Raw genomic sequence first — 22,751 nt, 5'->3', positions numbered from 1 at the left:
CAGAAGTGACCCTAAACCCTACCTTTACTCTCCTCGTTATTTAACCCAAAGCCAGCTTCCTTCGGTTTCTTCTGCACGTTCTAACTGTAAAATATCAGACTTACTCCCTCTCTGCCCCCTGTCTCGTCCCAGCCCCAGGGACTGCCCGTATGTAGACCACCCCACTGTCTTCCAGTTGTCTACACCCACAAGGGGCGAGGATCCAACAGTGGAAGGGACAGACAATTTAGGCATCAGAGAGGGAGAGTAAGGCAGGGTCTCTGGGGTTCCAAGGAGAAAGAGAAGGGAAAGGAAGGGGTGAATGTGTGTCAGAGGAAGAGAGAAAGTAGTGTTTGTTTGGGGGTCGGAAGGAGTGAAAGCGTTAAGGGTGGAATTTATGAAGAATGGTGATTTAACCTAAAACAGTGATTTCAAACTTTTCGTAAATGTAAGAAATACATTTTACTGATGCTGGGAAAACTGGAAAGCCACCTATAAAAGAATGAAACTAGACTGTTGTCCATCACCACATGCCAAAATTAACTCAAAATGGATTAAAGTCCTGAATATAAGACCTGAAACAATAAAATGCATAGAAGAAAATATAAGAACTAAACACAAGGACCTTGGACTTAAAAAGGATTTTATGAATTTGACCTCAAAGGCAAGGAAAGTAAAAGCAGAAATAAATGAATGGGACTACATCAAACTAACAAGCTTCTGCTCAGCAAAGGAAACCATCAACAAGGTAAAGAGACAATCATCCCAATGGGAAAATAAATTTGCAAGCAATGCCTCCAATAAGGGCCTAATATCCAAAACATACAAAGAACTCGTATGACTCAATAACAACAAAAAAACAAACGATCCAATCAAAAAATGGGCAGAGGACTTGAACAGACAGACACTTCTCCCTTGAGGCCAACAAATATATGAAAAGATGCTCAACATCACTAGCTATTAGGGAAATGCAAATCAAAACCACAATGAGATACCATCTCACACCTGTTAGAATGGCTATAATCAACAGGACAAGCAATAAATGTTAGAGAGGATGTTGAGAAATAGGAACCCTCATACACTGCTGGTGGGACTGCAAATTGGTACAGCCATGATGGAAAACAGTATGGAGGTTCCTCAAAAAACTAAGAATTGATCTACTATATGACCCAGGAATCCCTCTACTGGGCATTTACCCCAAAGACTTGAAAACATATCGGAAAAGATATTTGCACACCGATGTTCATAGCAGTATTATTCACAGTGGCCAGGACATGGAAGCAACCAGAATGTCCTACGATATATGATGTGGTACATATATGTAATGGAATATTACTCAGCCATAAGAAGAGATGAAATACTGCCATTTGCAACAACATGGATGGACCTCGAAATAATCATACTAAGCAAAATAAGCCAGACAGAAATGGTTGAAAATCACATGATATCACTTATATGTAGGATATAAACCCAAAAGCAACAAATGAGCAGGACAAACAAATAGAGACTCATGGACATGGACAATGGACTCGTGGTTACCAGAGGGGAGAGGGGAGGGGGAAAAATAAAAATAAAAATGTTAAAAAATATATATTTTACATCTCAACATTGTATACATACACATACACCCATTCACTCCCTTACACACAACTGAATCTTAGTTTCACAGAGCAATCCTTACCCTTGCTACATACAATACACTAATATTTTCTATTATTTTCCTTTTTTCCTACATACTTGTCTTTTGTTGATTGATTATAATATATATTTAAAGTTCTGTAATATTGTGATTTATAAAAAATATATATTTAATCATTATTTCTCATGTGTATTTAGTCTTTTTTATATAATTTTCTTTTCTTTCTTTTTCTTTTTTTTTTTCTTTTTTTTTTTTTTTAGGTGAGGCAACCCTCAGTTGACCTCACAGATTTCAAGGACCCTTATTTATTTATTTACTTTTTAAATTTTTTCAAATTTATTTTTTATTTATTTTATTTTTTAAAGCTTCACATATTTATTACTGATCCAACCTACTAGTGTAGAAGCATATTACACAAAGAAGAAAATCATTTTTCCAATAATTTCTCAGTAAAACACGCCCAACTCTCCAGATAGTAGTGCTCCTCTCAGTACTTTGGTAAGATCCAAGCAACCCGGATACAGCAGAAATATGTGTGCCATCTCATGTGTGATTTCTTATAGACCCAGTTTGATTCTTCTCCAGTGTCTCCTCTTGGAGTTGTACCTGATTTTGTCATCAACTTTCATCCAAATCCATTGGGGAATGGGCCGATTTTGCTTTTGTTTCTTGGCCAGGAACCACTACTTGATCCTGAAAGTCTTGTGAGAAGACATGGCGAGAAACACTCAACAGCATGTACGGTGATGGTGGAGAAAGACTATTTTTTATGCCTGCAGCACCTGGTCTTCCTAAGTGGTCTCCCATCCAAGTACTAACCAGGTCTGACCCTGCTTAACTTCCGAGATTGGGCTTATTCAAGGTGGCATGGCTATAGACTGTATTTAGTCTTTTTGTCTGTAGTTTCTGGCTCATAGTTCCGGAAACCCTAGGAATTTTGCAAGTGTTGAAAGTGATAAAATGTCTCTTGTTATGCAAATGAGATGACTTTGGGAGCACCCCAGGGCGGGATCTGGTTGCCAGGAGAACCAACATTGTGATTTGAGGGTTGAAACTTTTAGTAACCCCCACACACAGACACACACCTCCAAGGAGGGGAGAAGGGATGGAGATTGAATCATTTGCCAATGGCCAGTGATTAAATCGATCATGTCTATGCAATTGCAGCCTCCATAAAACCCCAAGAGGACGAGTTGTAGAGAACTACTGGGTTGGTGAACGGGTGGAGATGCGGGGAGATGGTGAGCTGGGAGAGGGCCTGAAGCCCCACAACCCTTTGGCACAGGTTGTCCTATGCCTGTCTTCTATCAGGTTGTTCCTGAGTTACATCCTTTTACAATTACAGTGATCTTGTAGGTAACATGATTCTCTGAGTTCTGTGAGCCAGGGCCATTGTAGCAAATTAATCAAACCCAAGAAAGGAATTGTGGGAACCTCTGATTTATTACCAGTTGCTCAGAAATATAGGCAACAACCTGGACTAGTGATTGTCATTCTGAGTGGGAGGGAGTCATCAGAACCTCTAATCTATAGCTGATTAGTCAGAAGCAGAAGCACAGGTAAGAGTGGGCTTGCAGCTGGTGGCTGAAGTGTGGGGGTGTGTAGTGGCAATCTTATAGGACTGAACCCTTAGCTTGTAGAGTCTGATGCTGGCTCTGGGTAGAGTATCAGAATTCAGTTGAATTCTTAGACACCTGGTTGATGTTCAAGAATTGTTTGTTAGTACAGGGGGCCCATATGTTGAAATTGGGTAGGTCTATGGAACCCTTTCTAATTGTATTATACCTATTAAAGTGATTTCATAACACACTAGCTATTCATAACCCAAAGACTGAAAAAACAATGACCTGAAGATAGGTAGTTGAGAGCAAATTTATTATTGGTTTCTAAATCTATGAATGGGATTAATAAATAATGACAGCTAACAGATACAGGTCTAAGCACGTTTATAGGCACTATGCTATTCAGCCTAACAAATCCATGAGATATTATCACTTCCGTTTTACAAATGAAGAAACACTCTAAGAGTTTATACAACTTTATTTGAGCTGGTCATTGGCAGAGCCAGGATTCAACCCCAGCAGCCTGACACCAGAGCCAGTTCGAAGTTTCTGCTCCTCCTACACAGGGCGATGGGTAAACATGCAAGACATTCGTTCATAGCTTTGAGCTTGGTGCTCCAGGGTTATACATGACTAGATGTGGTTCCTACCACTGCTTAGGGGCTGTCAGAAGTAACTAGACATGGAACCAAGAAGTACCAACACAACGGGACAAAAGAAATCACAGAGCACTAGCAGAGAACACTGAGGCCTCAAGACCCACAGAGCTGGAGGCAGAGCTCGTTGGGAGCCCAAGAACTGCGGGCAACTCAATCTGCTCTCTTCCTCCAATGTCCTCCCTCTAGAGTTATGAGAAGCCAAGAAGAGTGAGCAAATATCTGTGGTCTCTGAGGATTCTTATAAGCAACTTCCTGAGCTCCTGGAGAAAGGAGCATGTGTCCAATTCTATTCTGCCGTCCCCAGCGCTGAGTACCAGGCTGGGCACAGTACATACCTATTGTAGGTATCCCCTAGACCACCTATTTCCTATTTATCGTGAGTGAGCTGCCTTGCCATTTCTCTGCTAGTCTCACATTTGTCATTTATGTCTCGTGTTTCAGTTCATTCCCATTGCATTATATAACCCCCAAATGACTAGAACCTTACGTACTCCAAGTATGTGGAATGTGTCTAACTTACTACCATATACTCCATTGCTGTGGATAGTGCCTATCTCATAAGTAGATGTTGCATAAAGGAATGACTAGATCAGGGGCCCAGCTACAAGGTGAGAATCATATCTTTCACGTCCCAACTAAAACCCTCCTAGATTCCTAGCTTGAAGCTGTACACATATGTGCTCTTGTCTGCTGCCTTAGCAGCAAGCAGTAATGCCTCACCTACAGATGGCTCACGGATTGAGAGAGTTGAAACCGAGGGTCCCTATGACTTTGATTAAAATTAGCCTTAAATCCTGGCTCTAGAAATCACCTCCCCCCCCTTCTCTCCCCATCACAGAACTAGCCTTTCCCCTGGGTAATCAGCAACCCCGAGGCAGCAGAAGATGGTAGTCTGGACATCACTAATGGTCACAGGGTCCCACCTCTGCAGGCTAAAGATAACATCTTGACCTAAGTTATGTTTCCACTCCTGAGCCCTCCTGGGCTACTTTCCCATGAAACCAGACAGAGGGACGTCAAAGGAGACCTTAGAGCTGTCCTCAATACCTAAAGAAGTGATTTATTACCCTCACCTCACCTGCGACCAATCAGCTCCCCAGCTCCTAGCATGACCCCAAAGCCCCTAACCCAGGTGTCTTGTGAGTTTGTGCTATATAATCTGTAACCTAACACCATTGTGTGGAGTTTGGCTTTTGAGCATTAATGGATGGTGCTGTTCATCAGTGAAATAGCCAGTCTTTCTCCACTGCGGTTCTCAGTGTTTAGTGTTTGGCTCTGCTAGCATCAGGTGGGTGAACACTTTCTGATGGATAGCAGAGTGGGAGTGAAGGGTTCAGAACAGGCCTCCCTAAGAGGTGCCATCCTGGATTGTTTTGAGCTAAAGACAATGAAGACCCTTTGAGTTCAAGAAATTTTTACCTCCCCCTTAAAGAATTCAAATTGAGGGCTTTGCCCATAAGAGTTACTACCAAAAATAACTTTTTATGACCTATGTCTGCAAGGCAAGCATCTAATTACTGAACATCTGCTCTTATTATCCTCCTACAAATGACCCCCCTCCCCTCTGAAGTCTCAGGTGTCTTACCTCATCCTTAGCTCAGAATGCCATATATACCTCATTTTACCTTTCTGTCTCTGAACCTCTCGTGGTGTGGTTCCTGTACCTATACCTGTAAGTAAATTAGGTTATTTTGTCTTGTCAACCTGTCTCATTTAGATTTAATCAATAGACCAGCTGAAAGACCCTATAAGGGTAGAGGGAAATTCCTCCCCTGAAGGAGCAAAGACCTGGATGACCTGACTGAGGCATGGGCTTCATTTCAGCCGTGGGTAAGACAAAATTGTGGTCACTGGGCCTGGCAAGTCTGACCTCCGGGGTCATTTAAAATAACTTCACGTCTGCTCTTTGATCCTTTGCCTGCCCCTGCATTTCTGAGGCTCCTTTGCCCTCAGGCTTCTCTGGAGCTCTGGCTGCTGGGAGGAGCAGGAGGGTCTTTGGAGGGAGGGGAGGAGGGGCGGAGCCAGACGTTTCTCCCGCATTCTCTCCACTTCCTGCTGTGTCTCGGGCAGCACCAGCAGGAGCAGGAGCAGCTGGCTCCTCTGTGGCCCCGTGTCCTCCTGGGGAGCCACCCCCTCCTCCGCCACCCCCCAGCTCCTGCTGGGTGTAGGGTGGCCAGATGCAATAAATAAAACACAGGGCACTAGTTAAATGTAAATTTCATACAAACAGAATACAATTTTATAATTTAATCGTTTTATTATGGTAAAATACATGTAACAGAACCTACCACTTAAATCATTTTAAAATGCACAATTTTGTGGCATGTGCTACATTACACATGAAATATTTTATACCGAAAATTATTTATGAATCCGAAATTCAAATTTAACCAGTGTCTTGTGTTTAACATGGCAACACTCGCTGAAGAATCTTAGCTCCTCAGAACTTCATGCTCTCTCTAACCCCAGGAAGTTTTCTGTTGTCTCTGTAATCAATTTCCCTCTTTCGAGTCTCTGACAAAAAATAAATAAAAAGACCTAGAGAGCATCCCATCCCCGGCCGGGCCTTACTGATAGACTGTGATAAATATCCACCTCCCAATCATCCAGGGATCAAAAGAAAGTCCCCAAGCAAGTTCCCTGAGCGTTTCTCAGAGTCCCACCATCTCACTCAGCCCTGCTCTGTCATCAGCCCCATTTTCCTCGGCAGCTCTTAATCCTCCTCTGTTCCAGAAACTGCCAGGTGTTCTTTAATTCTCAGGTGCACCCCCGCCGCACTGCCTGGGGTAATTGGTTCCATGTGTCAGTCTGCCTTTGTCACACGGCCCCTTCCCCCGCCCCTCCGCCCGGCGCCGCCTGCCATCCGCCCACCTGCCTTCCTTCCTCACAGCCCTCTTCTCGCTGAGCCCTTCCTGTTGCACGTCTGGCACGTCCCCTGCGTCTGCAGGCTCTCCTGCTCCCTCCCTGCCCCCTTTCAGGACATGACAAAGGAAAGAGAAGGGTGGCTATTGTTGCATTTGCTACTTTTATTAATGAGCGCAGGAACGAAAACAGCTGGCCCTGCAAACGCTTCCGGCCGAGCGGAGGCTTTGCAAAAGGAGATGGAATTCCAGGTTTTGGTTTCGGGGGGACCTTCGGAGCTAAGTAATCTCAAAACACAGGGGACTTCACTCTCCCTAAGTCATCCAAAACAGGAACGCAGAGCCAGAGTCCCTCACGAATCCTAAATATTGCGGTGAGAGGTGGAGGTTAGCAGTTCAGTCTTTGGAATTCATGGAAGTCATCTTTTTCGGTGTCCAGCTCAGCCCTTCACATCCTCAGGCTGGAGCGAGTGTACTGTGAGGTGGATTAGCCCTACGCAGAGCGGGTTTGGCCTGACGCTGCTCCGCACCAGACAAGAGAGGCGTGGAAGCAAACAGTAAGCATTCAGAAACATTTAGAGCCATTTGCCACTGCTGTGCCATCCAAGCGCATGATCGTCTTTTTCTAGCCATTCGCTTTATTTTCCTATTTTCTGAAAGCGGCAGTCCGTGATGAGTTGGGGGTAAACTGGTCTTTCCCCAGGGTAATTTGAGAAGCACTATTTTAGAACACCAATTCTGGAGCTGAGTTTGGATTGGAAAAGAGGCTACGTGTCCTGAGCCACCTAACTTAAGTTCTCCATCTATATATCTCAGTTTCTGCTCTGTAAATGGGGACAATATTGGCTCCTACCTGGTTGACTTGCTGGAGGAATTCTGTGAGTTCACAGCAGGGGCACCAAGGAGTGCCTGGCGCAGTGAGGGATGTGTGTAGAAACTGCCCTTATTCTTGGACGCTTCTGGATTTGAGCTGATGAAACCACCAAGGTCCCTGTCCACTGACCCTCCTTCTGGAGAGCTCCGAGGACATATCTTCTCTTCGTTTGCTGTTATAGTAATTACTGATCTTAAAGTTCTCTTTCTAAATGTGGAAACATTTCAGTTCCCATCTCTTATCTTAAATCACAGGGCTACAAGGTCAGACCTGAGCGGGGGGTCAACCCTGGAGACGGCCTGGGAGGTCAGAATGGAGTGAAAAAGAAAAGCCAAGGGCAGTAACTGGAGTCTGAAGAGAAGGGATCAAGCTGGGGGCATGGGAGGTGTCACAGAACCAGTTACAGAATAGGAACAGAAATGGGCACTCTGCAAGAGCAGCACGGGTGGGGGGGCATAATTCCAGCAGGCAGCCCACACGCAGCTACCTTTAGTGCTGACCACGTAACTCCCGGTGAGAGCTTCTGGAATGCCAAAGGAGTTCTCAAAGTCTGACAAGTCTTGTGCACATGGCAGCAGGCTTCCCTCACTCCAGAAGGGGATGACCTGGCAGATCCCGTCCCTCGGTGGAGGGGAAACCACACCTGTTCTGTCCTTCTCCAAATGATACTTTTTTTGTCTATCAGCACGCTGGCAAGCCTCCAGGACCCCAGGCAGCCCCTCTCGTCCTGGTTGCCCTTCTGTGCTCCAGCCTGATTCTCCTTTGCCTTCGTTCAAATACACTGCCGGAAGAAGTGGTCTACACCAGAGGACTCACGTCGCCTTCAACCCACGTCTAGCTCATAGGCATGACGTGTGAGCTTTTTGGACCATGTTCTTCTTTCCTACATTTTAAATGAGCTTTTTGGACCATGTTCTTCTTTCCTACATTTTAAATTAGTTACTGACCTTTTCAAATCGGGAGAATTCATGCAAAAGCCTACAGAACTGGTTGCACTTTGAAAATCATCCAGTTTGGCTACATCGAGCCTTCATTCCTGGAAGGCCACGGTCATTTGGAGCAGAGCAGAGGCTGACTTGTTTCGATGGCACGTGAGCTCTCCCCTTTGTCACAGTCCCCACCACAACTGGTTGTCTGGCTTTTTGCCTACGTCAATTATTTACGTTAGCTTTCTGGCATACATAAGCATCGGAGTATGCAAACCTTCACAGGAACTTTGGACTCTCGCAAAGTCCTCGATAAAATTCTTCCCTGAACAAATCGCTGGGACAGGCTCTTTTTCATTTCCACTCTGTCCTTGATCCCCAACTCCTTTTCCCTCCCCCTGCTCTCAGCTCAGTTGCTGTTAGCATCTGCACACCATTTCTAAGCGGTTTAGACCCCACATCGAGGATCCCAGCACCTGGAAGCCTCCATTCATCTTGGGTTCCCTATCTACTTGGATAAATATTAAAATCTTCAGAGTGTCTGGCATGTAGACGGAGTTCAGAAAATGGACACTGCTTTGATCGTACCCTAGCTTTTCCAAGAACAGATTCCTGCATCTTCCTTGAACCCTTCCCCTTTCATGCCTCCCCTATGACTCAAGACCAAGCTCTTTTCTTTTCTCCACAGACACGGCCGTAACTTTCTAACTGGCTTCTCTGCCCCAACTTGGTCTCCTTCAAACCCCCTTTCCCCACCTTAGAAACTACCTCAAATGCAGTTTTGTCTGTGTTACTCTTCTGATTAAACAACCCTCAACGCTGCTCCATTGTTTGACATGGTGGAGTTCAAGATTCTTCCTAGGATTTAAAAGTTGCTCCAAGGCCCGGCCCCTCCCTCCTGCTCCAGCTCCATTCTCACCATTCCCAGTCTCACACTTGACTTCTCAGCAACACCAAAGCACCAGCAGTTCCCACAGTACCCTAGGCTGTGTCTACCTCCCTGCCTTGAGGCATCCCGACCCAAGCAACTCTTATCTGTCTCTCGACTCAGTTCCTCAGTTTTTCCAAGGCCATGAGTCCTTCCCATGCTGGGGTTGGCACCCTGCTACATCGCCCTGCAGCTCTTTGGCAGTGCCCCACCCCCTCACCCCACGACCTGCCCGCTTTGTGGGTGTGGCAGGACTCCGAGGACAAAAGCTGCATGAGTCGAGTTCATTTTTACGTCCCCACAGCACACAGGGGCTTAATCAATATATGTCACGTGAACGCATGAGTGAAGGAATGCCTCGTATGTCTCTAATTAGAAAGTAACTTCTGCAGCCCAGTCCTGCATTTTTCTAATGAGAAGGTGAGTAGTGATGTGGACCAGAGCTCTCTGGAGTGCGGCTCCAAGCTTTGGTAAAAAGCTTTCACCGAGCTTTTAGAGAATTTCTGGAAATAAGCTTCGCTAATAATCCATTTCACCCCATTCCTTCTCCAGGATTTCATACTGCGGTGGTTTCTATTTTCCAACACAGGTACAGTGACCACATGATCTAGACTGTCTGAGGTCGAACATTCTGTCATTTTTCCCTATTATAGGCACCTATGCTATGAGACCACAGGTCCCAATTTGAGATTTAGGTGCCAAGAGCATCATCCTACCCACAGCTCTCAATCTCCTGCCCTTTCACTTTTTAGGAAAGGGAAGTTCACACAGATTGGGTGAGAAGATCACTGGAAGTATGGAGTGCAGAATGGTGGTGCGAAAGAGTCATTCACTCAGCAAATCGTGTGGGACCAGGCCCTGGTGAGGCTCTGGACACACAGTGCTGAGTGCAAGTCAATCCTGTGTGCAAGGAACTTGCAGTCCAGGGTAGGAGACAGGCATTCATTAGACATTGCACAACGAAATATGAAGCTGCAATTGTGAGAAGAGCGACTGAGAGGTTCAGGGTCCTCGGGGAGTTTGTAAGGAGGGATTTGACGATGGGAAGACAAGACTTCCTTGGAGAAGCTGAGACGATTGAGAAGACAGATGGAAGGGGAACTGAATGCTCAGAAGAGAAAGGACTAGAAGGGCTGGTTAGAGATGGAATGAGGCAGGAGAGGCACAGGGACCCCATGCAGGGACTTGAAGGCTTTGAGTCTTTCTGCTAAGAGCACAGGGAAGCCACTGAAAGATTTTAAAAAGTAGCATCCGAGTTGATCTTGTTTGTGTTTGTAAAGAATCCTCTCTGGCTGCAGCGTGGAAAGCAGGCTGGACCTGGGTCGAGCTTTCTTGGTATCTGCCAGCCATTCCTGTGCCCCCTCTCACGTAAGCTCCACCGGGGCAGGGAGAGTTGTCTGCCTTCTTCACTGAGCCATCCCAAACAAAGAAAACAGTGCCTGGCATGTGGCAGATGCCCCTGGAATTCATGAATGCCTCCAAACTTCCCAAGTGCTTCAGGGCAGGTTTATGTCAATCTCAGATCTTTGGTTGGCTAAGGAAAGCACTCGTCATCTGGATTTATTTGATGACCTTGTCCCAGGGGCCTGGCCTGTGCTCATGCCAGGGACACAAAGGATCCTGTCATCTCAAAGGGGAAAAAGATGAGGTGTCAAGGAAATGACTAAAGAAGGGTAATAAGGGCCCGGCTGTCTACAGTACACGAGGATGATTTTCTCAAATGTGGATCTGTTGGAAGTCCCTTGATCAAGGTCGGCACAATCTCATTTGGTACCTGCTTTCTGCAAGCCGTATGAGCTTGGGCAAATCACTTTAATCTCTCAGAGCCTCGCTTTCCTCCAAAAGGTTGCTGCGAGAATTATATCAGATGATTAAATGAGGTGGTTTTTGTCAGTCCTTTTGCTAAGAGCCTGGTCCATAGCAGACCACTTGGCCGTGCTGCTCTCCTGTGTCTCCTCCTTTCTCTTCTCCTTTCTATTCTTCCTCTTCTCGCATTGTTGTTGCCGTTGTTATTGGCGGGCCAGCCTCCCTTGTGTCTCTCCAGAAAACCATTAACCATGGTTAAATAAGTCGGTCCCTGCTTCGACAGGGATTCATTATAATTATAGAGAGTTGCCCACTTGAGAAGTGGCTCAGTTGCGACTCTGACGACAGGTCCTCATGGCTTTGGTTTGGGGCTTTATTCGAAACGCATTTGATTTCTCTGTCCTTGATGGATGAGTATGTGTAGCATGTCCCTCCTAATAAGAGGTCACTCCAGCCTTCCACTGCATCCCATGCATCGTCGTAGAGGAGAATCGCTGCTCACCCAGGCCCTGGGAGTGCCCTCCCCTCCAGGCCACTGCAAAGGGAATTTTGCACCCCCTCAAAAACTATATCTTAAGTCAAATCCTTTGAAATACGTCCTCCAGATCAGGTGGAAAATCCCTCCAGGCATTTTTATGTGAAGCGGAAACAGGAGATCTTATTTTTATAGAAAAGACCATTCTGAGGCCTCGCAATCTCATGGAAAAGGCCAGGATCAGCCTGAGATATGTTACAGAAAAGATTGGGACGGACAGGAGTCCAGGCTGCCAGCTTTCTGCAAAGTCACGTTACGTTCTCGTCTGGCGTTCCCGTCCGAGTGGGCTGAGCACGTCTGTGGGAACAAGCACAGACTGATTCCAGCCCCTCTTCCACGTCCTCGCCAAGGCAGTTTGGGTGAGTAACGGGACTGACCACTGTTGAAAATCACACCCTCACCTCACACTGTGGCCCAGAAGAGACCAGGACCCAATGGGATGGGGGCAGAGTCATAAACAACTCTGCTGGCTACATAGTACTGTGCTTATCTCTGCAAATATTGACTCTGGAGGATCAAAGAGGTGGCCAAAAAAACAATAATATTTTCCCCCAGAGAGAAGGTCCTGTTCCAGACAGCCAGGACCAAGCAGGTGGACAGGTAGCGGCAGGTGGCACACCTGCCAGGTGAAGGTCTCATCAAGGGCACTGCTCTAGTTCAGGGGATCTCTGTGGAATCTTTACCTCCAGGGAAGGAGAGATGTGGCTGAGTGCCAACAGGTGGCCCTGAAGAATCCTAAGCACCCCATATTCTGAACCGGAATTTTCAAAGTCAGAGGACTGGTCCCAGAAGCAAGCACCCCCCCCCACCCCCCAGAAAATACCACACTGGGGTTCGGCAGACACTGAGCTGAACCTGCTCTCTGTACCAGAGATCCTTCCGCAGACCTTAATGAGTGATTTCTCTTGATCCGCACAGAAGCCCTGTGAGCTAGGTGTTCTTATCCCATTTTGCAGGTGAGGAAAATGAAGCTCCAAGCAGTTTGGTGACTTTCAAAGGGTCACCACGTGGGTTAGCTGGCAGAGCTGGCATTGGGACCCCAAAATAACTGCCTTTAAAATATGTTGTGTTCATTCTGGTTGTTTCAAGTCCTTGGCGTTACAACTCAATGCTCCTTTACACATTGGAGGTCCAGAGACCAGGATTCTGGACAAAGAACGGGAGCTGAGGTCATTGACTTGGCTGAGCCTCCAGGTTATTTACTATTTTGTAAAGATGTGGATGGAAATAAGTATTGATTTGCCATTCTGGCTCATGAGCAGGAGGCACAACTTGGAACGTATTGGCAAGGTGCCCAATGCTGCACTGCAGCCATACAGCCCGTAAGGGTGGGTGCGTGCGTCTGTGCGTGCGTGCGTGCATGCGTGCGTGTGTGTGTGTGTGTCATGGTAGGGGATTCTTTGTGACTCCAAACTTCCCCTTCTGCCCAAAGCCCAGACAATGCTACCTTAGAGTTCTGTGCACCGATTACTCTAACAATATGGCAGAGACCCCAGGACTCTTCTGTGGAAGAAAAGAGATGGGTCAAAGAAAGAGGCTTCTAGCTGTGGGTGGGTATGGAGATGAAAAATCATATCCTTAATGAAGTTAACGATGATGGAGGGGGAAAGGCAGAGAACGCAGAGAGGAAGCAAGAAAGAGGCCAACCCCAAGATAAGCTCCAGTGCGACAGAGAGGAACAACGAAACAGGAGATGGAAATAGTTGAACCGTGATGAGTTGCAGAGAGGAGGGAGAAACACTTTGCAGAAGGTGAGGAAGACAGGTTTCAATGGAGGTGGCAGTCAGGAAGGTTTTCAGTGAGGAGGTACACACGAAGGCTGCGGCTGACAGAGGGTGAGTGGGGGGCTATGGAAGGGACTCAGAGGAGCAGAGGGCGCTGAGCGCTGAGAGACACCTCAGAGACACAGGTGCTCCTGCCTCTGATGGCCCTGATGTCCCGCCACCACCAGTCCCCAGAAAAGCAGTTTCCACCAGGCACCCACTGCCCGCAGCCGAAACTCAATGGGAATGTGGAGATGAGGTGCAGGAGAGGAGAAAAGGGTTCCAGAAACACCCTCAGAACTCAGAACTCTGGTTTCTCACAGCACCAGGAAGCCTTCCCAGCCCACTGTGTAGGCCGCAGAGCTCCCCACGATCCATCCAGAGGCTTCTCGTCCCCTCGCTCTGCATTCACAGCTCAATAGAGTTATAATTGGAGCCATAATTCCCTATAGGCTCTTTTATTTGCGTTTTTCATGTGGGTGGGCATTGTTTCTTTTAATAGTCAGTACGTTTCTCTCCCATTTCTGTTATATCTTTGCAGTATCCGTTGCAGGGCTTCTATTCTTTTGCGTATGTACAGCATTCTCTACTCCTTCCTTTTTCAGCAATTTATACTCAAACAGAATTCTCATGCCCATCAAACTTTGTGCCATTCTCCTGGCCATGTCTCCTATTAAAAATTTCCTTTCGACTGGATAGTCTTTTATACTGCCCATTGCCTTTCATGGTGTGCTCATCATCTCGTGAAGGAAGAACAGGCATTTTGTTCCCGTTTTTTTTAGATGAGGGTACGGAACCTCAGAGACTTGCGTAAAATGCTGAACCCGGCCTGAAGATGAAAAGAGCTTGTACGTTTTGTACCAACGCATGGCACGTGAGCCAATTTTAGGTGGTATACCGGAGGTCATTTGTACTTGACCAGTTAAGTATTTTGTTTTCATGTATAAAGAAAAAGTAGTATATTAAACGGGCGTTCTCAGGTTCATCATTGTTTGTGGCATTTTAATTAAATGAAATAAGTGTGTTGGTTTGAAGGTAAATATTAAGGAGATAATAATAACCGAGCTGGTTCAAAGATATGGCGCAAATTAGAAGCAGGTCCCTGAATGACCGACGTCCAGAAAATGCTGCTTGGCGTCAGCTCTGTACACAATAGCACTCCGTCCACGGGGTTTTGCTGCAGGCCCACAGCCCAGAGTAAGTGGAGTGACCAGTGCCCTGGGAGCGGAAGCTCGGACTCTGCCGCTGCCCTTGAGCGAAGAGGAATCACTGAAGCTGCCCACTTGGAGGTGTGCAGGGAGGGTGGGCAATCTCTGGCTGCTGTGGGTCAAGCCAGGCAGAAGGCGGATATGCGCCGGGGGTACGGGGAAGCCGGGTGCACGGGAATCAGAGAACACGGGTCCCTGCCCTCACCCAGCTTTGGGAGTCACGGGAGGTGGAGGAGAGGGATGAGAGACACAAAAAGAAACACAAAGTAATATAAGGACATCTTGCCCAGAGCGCCATGCCTGAATGGCAGTGTTAAGAGCCATAAGCGGGGACAGGAGGTTTGCCTCACCTCCGGGAGGAGGCTGCTCTAGCGAGCGTGGTATTAGAAGAGAGGCTTCCTCCTGCAGGGGCTTCCTCCATCCTTACACTGGGCCGTAAAGAATCCCCCAATTGAGGGGGCCCCTCTCCCTTTGGGGAAGGATCCTTTGCTAGCCCCCTCCTCCATGGCTCTTAATTTCCAAACTGGATGATTTCATCACTTTTTTCCAAACTCCAGTCTCCCTCCCTTCCCCCTCAGTCTCTGCTGAGCAGCTGCCCTCTCCCCAGCTGGCTTCCCATTGCAGAAGGGGCTCCGAGGAGAAATGGGTCTGCCTGTGAAACTGCAGCGTGTTGTCCTCCCAGCCCTCCTCCAGGTGGGAGAGAGGAGGGGAGGCGGAAGGGGGCCTTGCAAAGCCAGTTTTTACTACCACTGACTGGCAGCAATTTAGTAAGAGAGCAAACTGCCTACGTGCTGGTGGTAACCTCTTGCTCCCCCGGACTCTCCACCGAGACGACAGATTTCCCGGAAAGGGGAGTTGGGGCCATGAAGTATGTGTGGCATCGAGGGGAGGGAAAGGACTGGGGAAGGGGGAGGGAGGTCTGTGTGCTCAGCTGGACACACAGATTCTGGAGCCTGCATTGCAACACGCTGTTGCAGTGGACCTGGGTGTCACCTGTAGGTTCAGCTTTTTTTTGTTGTTGTTGGGACTTTAGGGGAAGCTGGTGCCCGTGGGGAGTAGAAGACAAGATGAGCGAGTGAGCTCGCTATTTCACACTGCCGGGGCCTTGCAAAAGCCGGCTGGGTCCCTTCCCGTCCTTTATTTGTTTGTCTTTGCCTGCTTCTCAGAGGCCTCGAGGGGGTGAGGGTGGAGGGACTGGGAAGATGAGATAATTGTAGGGGCCCGAACAAGCTTGCTCAGACTCTATTGTGTGGCCGAGATCCATTGAGCGAGAGGAGGGGGGGAGGAGAGAGAGAGAGAGAGAGAGAGAGAGAGAGAGAGAGAGAGAGAGCGAGCCCCCTGGGAGGAGAGAGGAGAAGAAGAAAAGGAAACACGACACTTTTAAAAGTGAACTAAAAGTTACTAAAAGTAAAGTGAAGACTCAAAACCAAGCGTCTGTTAGAATCGAGGGGGGCTGGCGGCGGTGGTGGTGAATGTGAGCAGTCTTTCCTCCAGCCGAGGGTCAGGGAGCAGGGGCTGCAGGGACTTCCTGGGTGGGGAGGGGCGCCTGTGGACAGATTTGGGATCAAGAAGTCTGTGCATTTCTGGAGCTTCCCCCATCAGAATAAGATGGGCTGTCGTTTGCCAGGGCCTGAAAGGTTTAGTTATCGATTCCAGAGTATCAGAGTGTCGCCAAACAGATGTAGTTTTGTTCCTAGAAAGAAAGCCTGCAGCAGGGAGGAGGGGGGTGGGCAGCAGGGAGGAGGGGCCCACCCGATGGAGGCAGCACCCCACTCCAACTTTTCACAGATGCTGCCCCGGCATGAAACCTTTTCAGAAAAGTCAGTTCTCTCCCGCTCTGAGCTGTGGCATCTGCCTGGCTTCCTTGTGCCTGCTGCCTATCCTGTCCTGACTTCCTTCTCCAAGAAGTCTCAGGGAGCAGCACCCTGTCTGCCTCTGTGTCTTGTCCTAGACGACCAGGAGGGTCTATCAGGTTCTGTCCAGACGCCGGATTGAGACTCTCTACTGGTGACACGGGGGACCCAGACGCCTCACTGCGGGATTCTGGGAGGGAGTGAGGATCCTGACAATGAGGACCAGGGGAGAAGCTGTGGGAGCTGAGACACTGGTAACAAACCTGGCATGCGTGGAGCGGACTCTCCCACAGGCATCCTGTGGCTCCTTTGAGGTCGCTGTGGGAACGTCACAACGGGCAGCCAGTTGGATCTCAGCTGGGAAGTAATGCTCGAGGGTCTATATCATCTCCTGGGCCTGACGGTCTTTGCCAGCCTGCTCTCTGTAATCGACGAGGCCCTAGCGCAGGGGTCAGCACGCTGCGGACCTCGGGCTGATTCTGGCCTCCATCTAGTCTCGTAAATAAAATGTTATTGGAGCATAGCCACGCTCGTTGGTTTGAATATTGTCTTTGGCTGCTCTGAAGCTGTAACGACAGAATTTAGTTGTGACAGACCAGGGAAAGCTCACAATGCCTAAAACATTTGCCAGAGGGTCTTTTACTGAAAAAGCTCGTTGACCCCTGATCTAGAGAATCCCAGTGGAGGGATGCTTTGCTTAACACCCCTCCTTCATATGCACTGGGTCCCCGAGGTCCTGAACCCATCCAGGCTTTCCACAACACCTAGATCTGAACAGCCCTTCAAAAGAGGAGGGGAAAAACGTAATTTGTTTAACGAGTAGCACCTCCACCCAAGGCTTGGCGCTCTGCCCTGCTGTGAGCTTTGTAAAACCCAGCCTCAGGGGCTGGGAAGGAGGGAGAGACCCAGTGGAGGAAAAGCGCTGATTCATTTCGTTTCTGCCCCCCTGCCTCTGGAGAGCAGCAGCTGCCCCTCGCTTCCCAGGGAACGACCAGCAGTTTGAGAAGAGAAGGCCTGGCTTACATCCGGAGGTTCTCATCGGCGACGAGGGAGTGGAGCCAGGGCCTATTGTGCTTTCCAGAGATGGCCTCCGCAACATCTCTCTGTCCCACGGGCCATTTCGCCATCCCCTTGAAGATGGCTGGCTTGGCGACTGACAATAGAAGGTAGGGGAAGCAATGCTGTGGGACTTCTGGATGCCAAGAAACCTTGCAACTTCCACCTGGCCTCCTGGAGCACTCACTTTTAGGGGATTCCCTCCCGAAACCCATCACCTAGTTCAGCTGCCAGCCGGCTAGCTGAACTCAACTGCTGGCCAAGTGAGTCAGCAAAGCTTTTGGATGTTGAATTGTCAGGCCTTGAGATGACCCAAGTCGTTGTATACTGTGACCACAAAAGAGCCTATGTGGCAATTACCCAGATGAGCCCAGTCAGTCCACAGAACCACGAGAGATGATACGAATGGTTGTTTGAAGACCTAAGCTTTGGGGGTGGTTCGTTACCTATTAAGAGGTAACCAGAACAAGAGCGAAGGCAGTGTAGGTTGCGAGGGACCCAGGGGGAAACTGTGGCCACACGCCTGGAAGTTCGCAGCAGATCTTTAATTAGAATTCTGTTTTCTCGGCTCCCCTGGGGTAGTGGAAAGGGGAGGCCTTGACATCCGCCTCTAGGATATTCTGGTGGCTAACTCTGGACGGGTCACTTAACCTCTCTGGCCTCATTTGACACTTATGAGAAGTAAACAAAATAACTGTGAGAACGTTTGCATAGACTTACCGCTCTTAGTTCTGTTCCTTTTTCCTTCTTATCACTGATCTTGCCTGCCTGTTGCCATGGCTATCAGACCAGCCGGACCCCCCGCTGAGAGGAGGCAGAGGTCCTGCGTCCTGTGGCTGGTTGCGTGCCTTCTACTCGGTCTCTGACAGCCACCATGCTCTGATGTCTCCCCCTATATCTTTCTCGTTGCTCTTCAGTGTACTTCCTGGGGGTTCTGTGCACCCAGTTATCCCTTTCCTGCGTCACTATATTTGGGGAACCACTCCCACGCCTTCCCACCAAGCTCGGCGAAGTCTTCCTCAGTGAACCTGCAAACATGCTCCCAGCTTCACTAGAGGAAGGGGTGTGCGTGGTGCTTTCCCGACCTTGACCTTAGGAACTCGACCTCATTCTCCACTTCCGCACTTGTCAAAGGACACGGTTCCCCTCCCCATGAGTGCACGGTAAGAATAATAGCACGACCATCCAGACCGTCCACTGTCGAGGACTGCGTGCCGGCGGAGTGCTAAGGACTTCATCTCGACCATTTCATTTACTCTTTGCAGTAACCCCCTAAATAAGGTACCATTATTATCATCTCCATGTTACAGATGAGAAAACTGAGGCTCAGCGAGGTGAAGTAACTTGCCCCAAATGACACAGGCAGTGAGTGCAGGAGCTGGACAGCTGGCCGCCAGGCCCTGTCTCTCAGCTCCTCCGCCAGCCTCCGGCACTCACATTCTCATTCTGAGCGTTTTCTTTTGTGTTCTCTTCATCTGGTCACTTTAGAGTCATTAACTCAGTTCAGAAACTTTTAGAGGGCAAGGCCACAAAAATGCCTAGGCTAGCATCTAGGAAGAGGCATTGGTGAAGAAGTTCTGAAGATAAGGGTGATCACGGTGATCAAAAATGATGACGGATCGAGTTGCTGGCCTAGTACTTGTTCAGGAAATCACCACAAAGCATGCAGCCCTGGCCCCTTAGTGAACCCAGAGCACATTTTCCATCTTTTCCACAGTGATACTCCTCAGATTTTCATTCTGAGGTTTCCAACCAAGGAATTGGATCAGAAAAGATCCTTATGCTGTGTATTTTGGCTCAGGAATCACCAAGGAGGAGCTGGCACTGGCTGGGGGCGATCCCAAGGGTGTGGATAGAGAGCAGAGGCAACACTCGAATTCGTTTCTGCTCCTTTCTGAAACAGTAACAAAATTCAGACAAAACCCTCTATAGTAAATTTCAGGTGTTACTTAAGATGTTTAATCATGGTACATGGGCATGACATTTATAACATTATGTGACATGATTCCCTTCTAAAATTCCTCTTCTTCTATCATTAAAAAGGGGTTCACCTTCGCCAGTCATTAGGAAACTAAAAAATAAAACCATAATAAAATAGAATAGAAAATACATATCCACCAGAATGGGCACATTTAAAAAGGATGGAAAAGGCCAAGTGTTGGCAAGAATGGAGAGTAAGTTGGATCCTCTCTGGAGGTTCTGGATTAGTTGCCCCAAGATGTGTCTCTGTGGCGTATGGATTATTTTGAGCTAAACTTTTGAGCTCAAGAGAAACCTTTGCTCCACACCCCCAACTACCTAGGAAAATTTAAATTAGGGGCCTTGTCCATAGTAAGAGTTATTATCAGAAATAACTTTTTATGAACTATCTACAGGGCAGGGCAAACATCTAATTACTGAACATCTGCTCTTCTTATTGTTCTGTGCATTACCTCATTCTAATTATTCAGTCAGCTAAAAGAACCAGAAGAGGGAGCGGGGACATTTCCCCCTCCTCCACACCACGAATATTGCAATAGGAGTATAGACTTATACATCAACTTGGCAAAACTTTCTGGCTTTATCTACTAAAGCTGAAACATGTATACCCCATGACCCAGAAATTCCACACCTAAGTATAGGCCCAACAGAAATGAGCACACATGCTCAGAGAATGACTTGTTCTGAGACATTCATGGCACCTGTGTCCATAAGAGTCCAAACTCGAAAACTACCCAAATGCCCATCAACAGAAGAACAAACACAGATCGTGGTGACTTCCTACCATGAAACACTGCCCAGCAATGAGAAGGAACCAATAATTACGTGCAAGGACATGGACAAATTTCACAAGCATAATGGTGAGCAAAAGAAGCCAGAGAGGACAAGATGGCATGGTGTACGTTTTCATTCTTATGTAATGCAAAGACAGGCAAAATTCGTCGATGGTAGAAAAAGCCAGGATCGGGGTTGCTCATGGAGAGAGGCGGGTAACAACTGGAGGTGGGCAAAGAGGGGGCTTCTGAGCACTCTTACTCTTTCTCCATCTGGTTACTGGTTATGCGAGATGACCAATTGTGAAAGTTTATCAAGTTTATGATGTGTGTACTTTTTTACGCGTATATGACATTTCAATGACATGTCTTTAAAAATATTTCTCTCCTTCTGATGATTTATGGAGAAAATCTCGGGTTGGGTCTGGCTGGTCTTAATACTTCTCTTAGGCTGGCTCATCTTTTGTTAAACCAGGGCTCGAATTAAATACCACTGTTTTGTTTCACTGTGTTTGTTTTTATGGTTGCTACCTATATATGGCCATGAATACAGGTTTTCCATTTACGGTAATGATATAAAGTTTCTTTTTAAAAACAGCTTTAAGTAAAAAGAAAAAAAAGTGAATTGACTTACATTAAAAAAATATTATGTAAATAATAGTATAGGTGGTACTTAGTTACAGTAAACCTTGAGAGGGTGGAGTTGGTGAAATACGTTTCAAATGGAAAAAGGCAAAAAGGCCGGGATTAAGGGGACTGGAGAAAACCAGTTTGAGCCTGTCCCCATCTCTCCACAGGAGTCCTCACTGCCTGGCACGGACAGGCTCTCAGGCTTAAGGACATATCCTTAGCAGAGGACCTGTGAGAAATGAAAGGTGTGCTTCAGAAGCAGTGGGCAAAGCAGGGACTGGGGGCAGAGGGCCTGGGCTCACTGGACAAATAAGCATCTAGCCTTTGTGTTCCAGGCACTGTTCTAGGCCCTGGGCCTTCAGTAATGAGTAAAATGGAGACTCTCTTCACTTCTCTAGGCTTCAGCTGATGGAGGATGTTCTGTGAGTGAAGCCTTTCTGGAGGGGAGATCTGAAACTCACGGTGGTTAGGAAAGGACTTAAGAAGATGGGGCTGTTGGTGGTGGTGATGGTGATGATGATGATAACGATGCGTGTGTGTGTGTGTGTGTGTGTGTGTGTGTGTGTGTGTCTCCATGTCACAGGCAGGGGGTGTCAAAATTTACTATTAATCAGGGAACCAGGAGAAGGGAATTGGGGAGTGGTCCTCAGACTCATTAGAAAGAGAAATCTCATTGAATACTTTGCATTGGTCAAGTTAGCCTCACTTTGCCTGCTCGTCTCCAGGGTTCTTGGCTCAGAGATCAAGAACTTTAAACAGAGGCAGAGAGAATGAATCTCAAAAGGTAGGGGAGTAGCTGAATGAATGAAAAAAATGCCTTTCCTGTGCTCTCAATACATTCATCCCAACCTTTCATCCCCAGCAAGCCGGGCATTGCAATGGAGACAGAGAATGAGGGGCCCTGCCAGGAGTATTTTTAGAGATGGCACTTTTCATTCATTCATTCACTCAGTATATTTACTGAGTGCCTACTGGGTATCGGGCACTATATTATAGACCCATGTCCTGACCAATATGGTAGCTACTAGCCATAAGTGGCATTGAGCATTTGAATGTTGGCTAGTTCAAATTGAAATGTGCTGTAAGCATAAAATACCTATCAAAGCTTGAGGATTTAGTATACATTAAAAAAAGGAATATTAAATCTCTCAGTAATTTTAACATTCATTGCACATTGAAATGATAATTTGAATCTACTGGGTTAAATAAAGTATATAATTAAAATGGGTTCCATCCGTTTATTTTTACTATATTTTAATGTAGAAAACTGAGAATCGCACATGAGGCTCACATTTGCGGTTTGCATCAGATTTCCATCGGTCAGTGTCACCGTGGACACTGTCCTTACTCTGAAGGAGCTCATACTCTAGTGAGGCCAAGCGAAACAGATGGTATCAGGCAGGAACAAGTTGCCAGGGCACACCCAGGAGGAGTGACCAGCCACATCCCCATGCCTGTCACATCTGCACTGGACACAGTTCTCGTGGTCGCCAGAGGACCAGCTCTGTCTATTTCATTTGTCTTCTCAAACATGGGCGCCGTACCCCGCTGCCCACCAAATGAAGCCAAACCTAAACACGAGTCAGCTGGATTTCCTGCCAGTCTCGTCTCTCCCCTCCCTCACCGCCCGCCCCCCGCCCCCGAGCATTCTGCTGGCCAAGAGGACTTTCTATCTCCAACCTCACCTTCCCATTTCCTTGTCCTTGCTTTCTTTGCTCT

At 47.4% G+C, this 22,751-nt stretch overlaps 1 pseudogene; it reads right to left on the bottom strand.

The window, feature by feature from the left end:
- Positions 1–2,050: 2,050 nt before the first annotated feature.
- On the bottom strand, positions 2,051–2,334 carry LOC107516710 (annotated as a pseudogene).
- Between the last annotated feature and the right edge of the window lie 20,417 nt (positions 2,335–22,751).

Source organism: Rousettus aegyptiacus, unplaced genomic scaffold (assembly GCF_014176215.1).
Source record: "Rousettus aegyptiacus isolate mRouAeg1 unplaced genomic scaffold, mRouAeg1.p scaffold_m13_p_2, whole genome shotgun sequence".
Classification (NCBI taxonomy): Eukaryota; Metazoa; Chordata; class Mammalia; order Chiroptera; family Pteropodidae; genus Rousettus; species Rousettus aegyptiacus.
The sequence above is the reverse complement of the archived record's forward strand: the minus strand, read 5'-3'. Positions and strand labels throughout refer to the sequence as shown.